Source organism: Heterodontus francisci, unplaced genomic scaffold (assembly GCF_036365525.1).
Source record: "Heterodontus francisci isolate sHetFra1 unplaced genomic scaffold, sHetFra1.hap1 HAP1_SCAFFOLD_156, whole genome shotgun sequence".
In the NCBI taxonomy this organism is placed as follows: Eukaryota; Metazoa; Chordata; class Chondrichthyes; order Heterodontiformes; family Heterodontidae; genus Heterodontus; species Heterodontus francisci.
The window spans coordinates 3,631,395-3,638,359 of NW_027142350.1; positions in this window are offsets into that span (position 1 = coordinate 3,631,395).

A 6,965-nucleotide genomic window follows, 5' to 3' on the forward strand; every position below is an offset into this window, starting at 1 on the left:
AGCTGCCACCTCTCTCGCCCGATCGCAGATCCAAAAGAAGCTGCCGAAACAAAAGGTAAGTTACTTTAAACAGAAACTTACCTTCCCAGTTGCCACCTCGCTCACACTATCGCTGATCCAAAAGAAGCTGCCGAAACAGAAGATAAGTTACTTTAAACTGAAACTTACCTTCCCAGCTGCCACCTCGCTCGCCCTATCGCGGATCCGAACGAAGTTGCCAAAACAAAAGGTAAGTTACTTTAAACTGAAACTTACCTTCCCAGCTGCCACCTCGCTCGCCCTATCGCTGATCCAAAAGAAGCTGCCGAAACAGAAGATAAGTTACTTTAAACTGAAACTTACCTTCCCAACTGCCACCTCTCTCGCCCTATCGCAGATCCAAAAGAAGCTGCCGAAACAAAAGGTAAGTTACTTTAAACAGAAACTTACCTTCCCAGTTGCCACCTCGCTCGCACTATCACTGATCCAAATGAAGCTGCCGAAACAAAAGGTAAGTTACTTTAAACTGAAACTCACCTACCCAGGTAAGAGTACCCAGAAGAGGGTAATACATTTCAAAAGGACACTGACAGACTAGTGAAATGGGCGGATACATTGAAGATGGCATTCAGTGCAGAAAAGTCATGGACATTGATGGCGTGGACTTGTCTGCAAAAATAACAATTTCAAACTTTGAATGAGGCATGAATAATAGAAATGCCAATATACACTGAGAATGGTTGTTGGAAGACATCAGAAGACTTTGAAAGTCTGGCTAAACGAGCAGACACCTACAATTTGCAATTTCAAATTTGGTGGCACAGTGGTTAGCACCGTGGCCTCACAGCTCCAATGACCTGTGTTCAGTTCTGTGTACTGCCTGTGCAGAGTTTGCAAGTTCTCCCTGTGACTGCATGGGTTTCCGCCAGGTGCTGTGGTTTCCTCACACAGCCAAAGACTTTCAGGTTGATCGGTAAGTTGGCCATTGTAAATTGCCCCTAGTGTAGGTAGGTGGTAGCAGAATGGTGGGCATGTGATAGGGAACGTGTGACCAGTGGTGTTCCACAGGGATCCTTGCTGGGACCACTGTTGTTTGTGATATACATTAATGATTTGGAGGAAAGTATAGGTGGACTGATTAGCAAATTTGCAGACGACACTAAGATTGGTGGAGTAGCAGATAGTGAAGGGGACTGTCAGAGAATACAGCAGAATATAGATAGATTGGAGAGTTGGGCAGAGAAATGGCAGATGGAGTTCAATCAGGGCAAATGCGAGGTGATGCATTTTGGAAGATCCAATTCAAGAGTGAACTATACAGTAAATGGAAAAGTCCTGGGGAAAATTGATGTCCAGAGAGATTTGGGTGTTCAGGTCCACTGTTCCCTGAAGGTGGCAACGCAGGTAAATAGAGTGGTCAAGAAGGCATACGGCATGCTTTCCTTCATCGGACGGGGCATTGAGTACAAGAGTTGGCAGGTCATGTTACAGTTGTATAGGACTTTGGTTCGGCCACATTTGGAATACTGCGTACAGTTCTGGTCGCCACATTATCAAAAGGATGTGGATGCTTTGGAGAGGGTGCAGAGGAGGTTCACCAGGATGTTGCCTGGTATGGAGGGCGCTAGCTATGAAGAGAGGTTGAGCAGATTAGGATTATTTTCATTAGAAAGACGGAGGTTGAGGGGGGACCTGATTGAGGTGTACAAAATCATGAGAGGTATAGACAGGGTGGATAGCAAGAGGCTTTTTCCCAGAGTGGGGGTTTCAATTACTAGAGGACACGAGTTCAAAGTGAAAGGGGAAAAGTTTAGGGGGGATATGCGTGGAAAGTTCTTTACGCAGAGGGTGGTGGGCACCTGGAACGCATTGCCAGCGGAGGTGGTAGATGCGGGCACGATGGAGTCTTTTAAGATGTATCTAGACAGATACATGAATGGGCAGGAAGAAAAGAGATACAGAACCTTAGAAAATAGACGACCTGTTTAGAGAGAGGATCTGGATCGGCGCAGGCTTGGAGGGCCGAAGGGCCTGTTCCTGTGCTGTAATTATCTTTGTTCTTTGTTCTTTGTTCTTTGAATATGGGGTTAATGTAGGATTAGTATAAATGGGTGGCTGTTGGTCGGCACAGACTCGGTGGGCAAAGGGCCTGTTTCAGTGCTACATCTCCAAATAAATAAATAAACCAGGAAACATAATTTATACATTTGGGTAGGCAGTCAGAGGAGAGCAATATAAACCGTGTGATGTATGTTTTAAAAAATTCCAGAACAGTAGAAAAATAAAGTGGAATAGTTAGAAAGAAATATTAAACGTTAATAAATGACTGGGTGGGCACCAGTTAGGGCATTTCGTCCAATTCTGAGCACATAGAAACATATGACAAGCCAGAAAAAAAGGAGGAGGCCATTTATCTCTTCAGCCTGCTTTCCATTCAGTGAGACCATGGCTTAACTACGAAATAACTGGATATATCTCCCTTCATCCCATATCCATCAATACATTTCAATAACACACTTCTATCAATATCAGGCTTAATGTTGTTAATTGATCCAGTATCAAATGACATGTGCAGAAGAAACTTCATAAGTCTCCCACACGTTGTGCGTAGTAATGTTGCAAAGTTTCATTCTTGAAAAGTCAAGCTCATTTTTATTTTTTTTTTCATGGGTAGCAAGCATCGCTGGCAAGGCGAGCATTGATTGTCCATCCAGAGTTACCCCTGAAAAGGTGGAGGTGAGCCGCCTTCTAGACCCACTGCACTCCTTGTGATGTAGGTGCACAAACGGTGCTGTTTGGGAGAGATATCCAGGATATTGACCCAGAGACAGTGGAGGAATGTGATACAGTTTCAAGTCAGGATGATGTGTGGCTTGGCTGCAAACTGGCAAGTGGTAGCTTTCCCATTCGTGTGTTGCCCTTGTTCTTCCAGGTGCTGGAGTTTGTGAATTTAGAAGGTGCTGTCGAAGGAAGAATAACAAGTTGCTGCAGTGCATCTTGCAGTTGGTACTCATTGCTGCCACTGTGTGAAAGCAATGGAGGACTGATGGTTTAAGGTAATGGATGGGCTGCCGATGTATAGGATTGATTTGTCTTGAATGCTATTGAGCTGCTTTCGTGTTGTTGGATCTGTAGCCATTCAGAAAGTTCAAATTATGTCGTAACACTCCTGTTTCTTGCTTTGTAAATTGTGCACAGGCTTTGGGGAGTCCGGAGGTGAGGTACTCGCTGCAGAATTCCCAGCCACTGACCTGAAATTGACGTTACTGTGTTTACAAGGCTGGTACAATTAGTTTTCTGGTCAACTACAACCGTCAGAGTCTTGATGTTGGGCATTTGGGCATGATAATTGTGTTGACCGTCAAGGAAATGTGGCCAGATTGAGTCTTGTTGGAGATCATCATTACCTGACACTTGTGTGGCATGTATGTTACTTGCTAGATATTAATCCAAGCTTGAATATTATCCAGATCTTGCTGAATGTAGGCACGCTTGTCTTCCATAACTCAAGAGGTAAAATGGTACTGAACACTGTGAAACACTTAGTGAACACTCCAAATTCAGGCCTTATGATGGAGGTAAGTTCATTTATGCAGCAGATGAAGATGATTAAGGCTGAGACACAACCCTGTGGAACTCGTGAAACGATGTCCACATACTGAGATGATCAGCATCCAAATACCAATAGCATCTTCCTCTGCTCTCGGTACGACCACAACCATCAGACAGTTTCCATTTGATTCTAATTGACTTCACTTTTGTTCATTCTCCTTGATGCTGCAGTCGGTCAAGTGGTTCCATGATGACAAGGGAACCACTCTCACTTCACCTCCTGATTCAGATTCTTTGTCCATGTTTATACAGGGCTCTAACGATATATGTAACTGACTGGCCCCGTCAGAATTCAATCTGAGCATCAGTGAGTAGAATATTGCTGAATAAATTCTGCTCGATAGCACTGTTGACGATACCTTCCATCAAGGTACTGATGATTAAGAGTAGACTGACTGGGTACTTGGAGTTTCCTACATTTGGTTGACAGGACATATTTGGGTAATTTTCCACATTGTTGGGCAGATGCCAATGTTGTAGCTGCACTAGAACGGCATGGCTCGCACCGACCTAGGGCTGAATTTAGTGTAGGTGTGGAAGCTAGTTATGGTGGCATTGGCAGACACATAATTGCAACACAGAAATTTGATGTTGTGTCATTAGTTACTGTTTTTTTTCAATGGTGTGAAAGCACAATGGTGGAATTTAAATATAACTAAAACTGATACTGATTTAATGATGGTTGAGTGATTCTGTGAATGGTGGGTGGCATTTACGTCCCTCTGGATTTATGACAAGTAAAACCTGGCAGTACTGAGTCGAAGGTGCACATTGCAGTGAGGAGTAGGCAGCTCAGAACATTTCTGCATTGGAGAAGAGGCTGATTTGGTGATGATTGTAGGACTGCATTTATATGTGCACTGAAATGGAGCGGGGTACCGGGAGCTCTGCCAGTATGTCTGTGGTTCTGCGGGCTCTGAAAGAAGGTTTCAGTACTAGGGACTGTGTGAGGGGCCCAGGGTTCTGGAACTCGGGGAAATGCCCGGGGAACTGAAGGCTTTGCAAGTGGATCTGGAGTTCTGGAGACTCTGCAGGGATCCCGTGGTACCATGGAATCTGCAACAGGCTCTTTGGTTACTGGGGGCTCTTCACGAGTCTCCAGAGCATGAGTGCTTTGCAGTGGGTTCCAGGGATCCGGGGGCTGTAGAAGGGGACTAAGAGTGAATTTGGTGGTGTTTGCTCGGGAACAGTATAGGGTTCACAAACTGTTGTATGATGGGCCTGCTTCTTCACGCTACTGGAACGGAAGATGGGCCATCATTGTGGTTGGTAGTTTAGTCTATCAGCCACTCCACAGACAGAATTGTCACTTCCTCTTGTACCAATGCATGAGGCCAAATAGGTTGAGCAATGAGCAAACAATGTCCTTAATTCTGGCGTACAAACCTTCAGTACTACAGCCAGGATGTTGCCTGGACCCATAGCCATCGCCGTATCAAGCAGAAAATATTCAGCTGTTTCTTGCTCTGATGTAAACTAAATTGATTTGGTGAAAGACTGACATCTATGATAATGAGGACGTCCGAAGGAGGCCGAGATGGATCATTCACTTGGTACTTCCGCCTGAGGATGTTTGCAATGTTTCAGCGCTGTTTTTATACTGACATACTGGGCTGAAAAACCCATTATGATGGAGATATTTGTGAATGTTCCTCTTATGGTTAGTCATTTAAATGTAGACCATTCATCACAACTGGATGTGACTGGACTACAGATCTTTGTTTAGTTGGTTGTGAGATCTCTTAACTTTTTCTTAGCAAGTCTGCTTCTTATTTAACAAGGGTTGGTCCCCTGGCTTGATGATATCAGTGGAGTGGATGATATGCCGTACCGTGAGTTTGCAGATTGTGCAGCAACAACATTCCACTACTGCTAGTGGAGCAAATAACCTCATGGATGTTCTGAGCTGATAGATATGTTCTGAATCTTTTCACTATGCCCCGAGACCTAAATTTCCCATTCAGCTGAAACAGTTTCTTTCTTTCTTTCTGCTCTATCTTTTCCATCTGACAAGTTGTTAAAATTCAGTGTGCATTGTAATTTCGAGAGAATACACTCACACTCCGAACCCCGGTTTTTGTCATCTTTCCATGTAATTTATGAATTGAAGTCCAGTTACCATTCTTGTAAATCTACTCTGAAAACCCTCTGTGGATAATGTATGTACCTTTCCTAAGTTGTGGTCCTGAGAACTGCTCATCGAATACCCAGTATCGTCTAGCCAAGGCTTTGCACAACTGAAACAGGAATTCTTCACCCTGGTATTCTATCACTGGAAATATAATGCTCAACATTCCATTCTTTTTGATTACATTCTGTGCTTGTTCACTATATTGTTATGATCTGTGTACCTGGACCCCAAGTTCTTGCCATATTTCTAACGTTTCAGCATTTATGGAGGACCTGTTCTTTCCTATTTCGGATAAAAGTGTAGGACGTTGCATTTGTACACATTTAAATATAATCCGAACAGTTTTGTCCATTCACTTAATCTGTCAATATCTCTTTGTAATTTTACCATCCGACCATAAGTACGAAGATATGAATTCGGAGCAGGAGTAGGCCACTCGGTCCCTGCAGCCTGCTTTGTCATTCAATAAGTTCATGGCTGAACTGATTACTTCACATTTCCACCTTCCCCCATAACATTCCACCACTTGATTATCAAGAATCTGTTTACCTCTGTCTCAAAATTATTCAAAGACCCTACTTCTGCCACCTTTTGTGGAAGAGAATTCCAAAAGACTCACGACCCTCTGAGAGAAGAAAAAATCTCCTAATCTCTGGCTTAAATGCGCGACCTCTTATTTTTAAACAGTGACACCCCGTCCCCACTTCTAGATTCTGCCACAAGATGAGACATCCTTTCCACATCCACCCTGTCAAGAACCCTCAGGATCATATACGCTTCAATCATGTCGCCTCATTCTTTTCTAAATTGCAGCGATACAAGCCTCACCTGTCCAATCTTTCCTCATAATACAACCCACCCATTCCAGGTATCATTCTAGTAAACCTTCTCTGCACTGGCTCCAACGTATTTGCACCCTTCCTTAAATAAGGAGAACCATACTGTTCACAGTACTCCAGATGTGGTCGCACCAATACCCTGTATAGCTGAAGCATAACCTCCCTACTTTTGTATTCAATTCCCCTTGAAATAAACGAATACATACTGTTAGCTTTCCTAATTACGTGCTGTACCTGCATGATAACCTTTTGAGATTCATGCACTCGGACTTACATGCATCATTCTATTAATATGAATTTATTCGCCTGAAACAGTGAGAGAGAGAAAAGAGAGAGTGAGAGATGGGAATAAAAATGGAGGGAGAGAGGGAACGACAGGGTAAGATAGAGTGAGGAAGGAATTA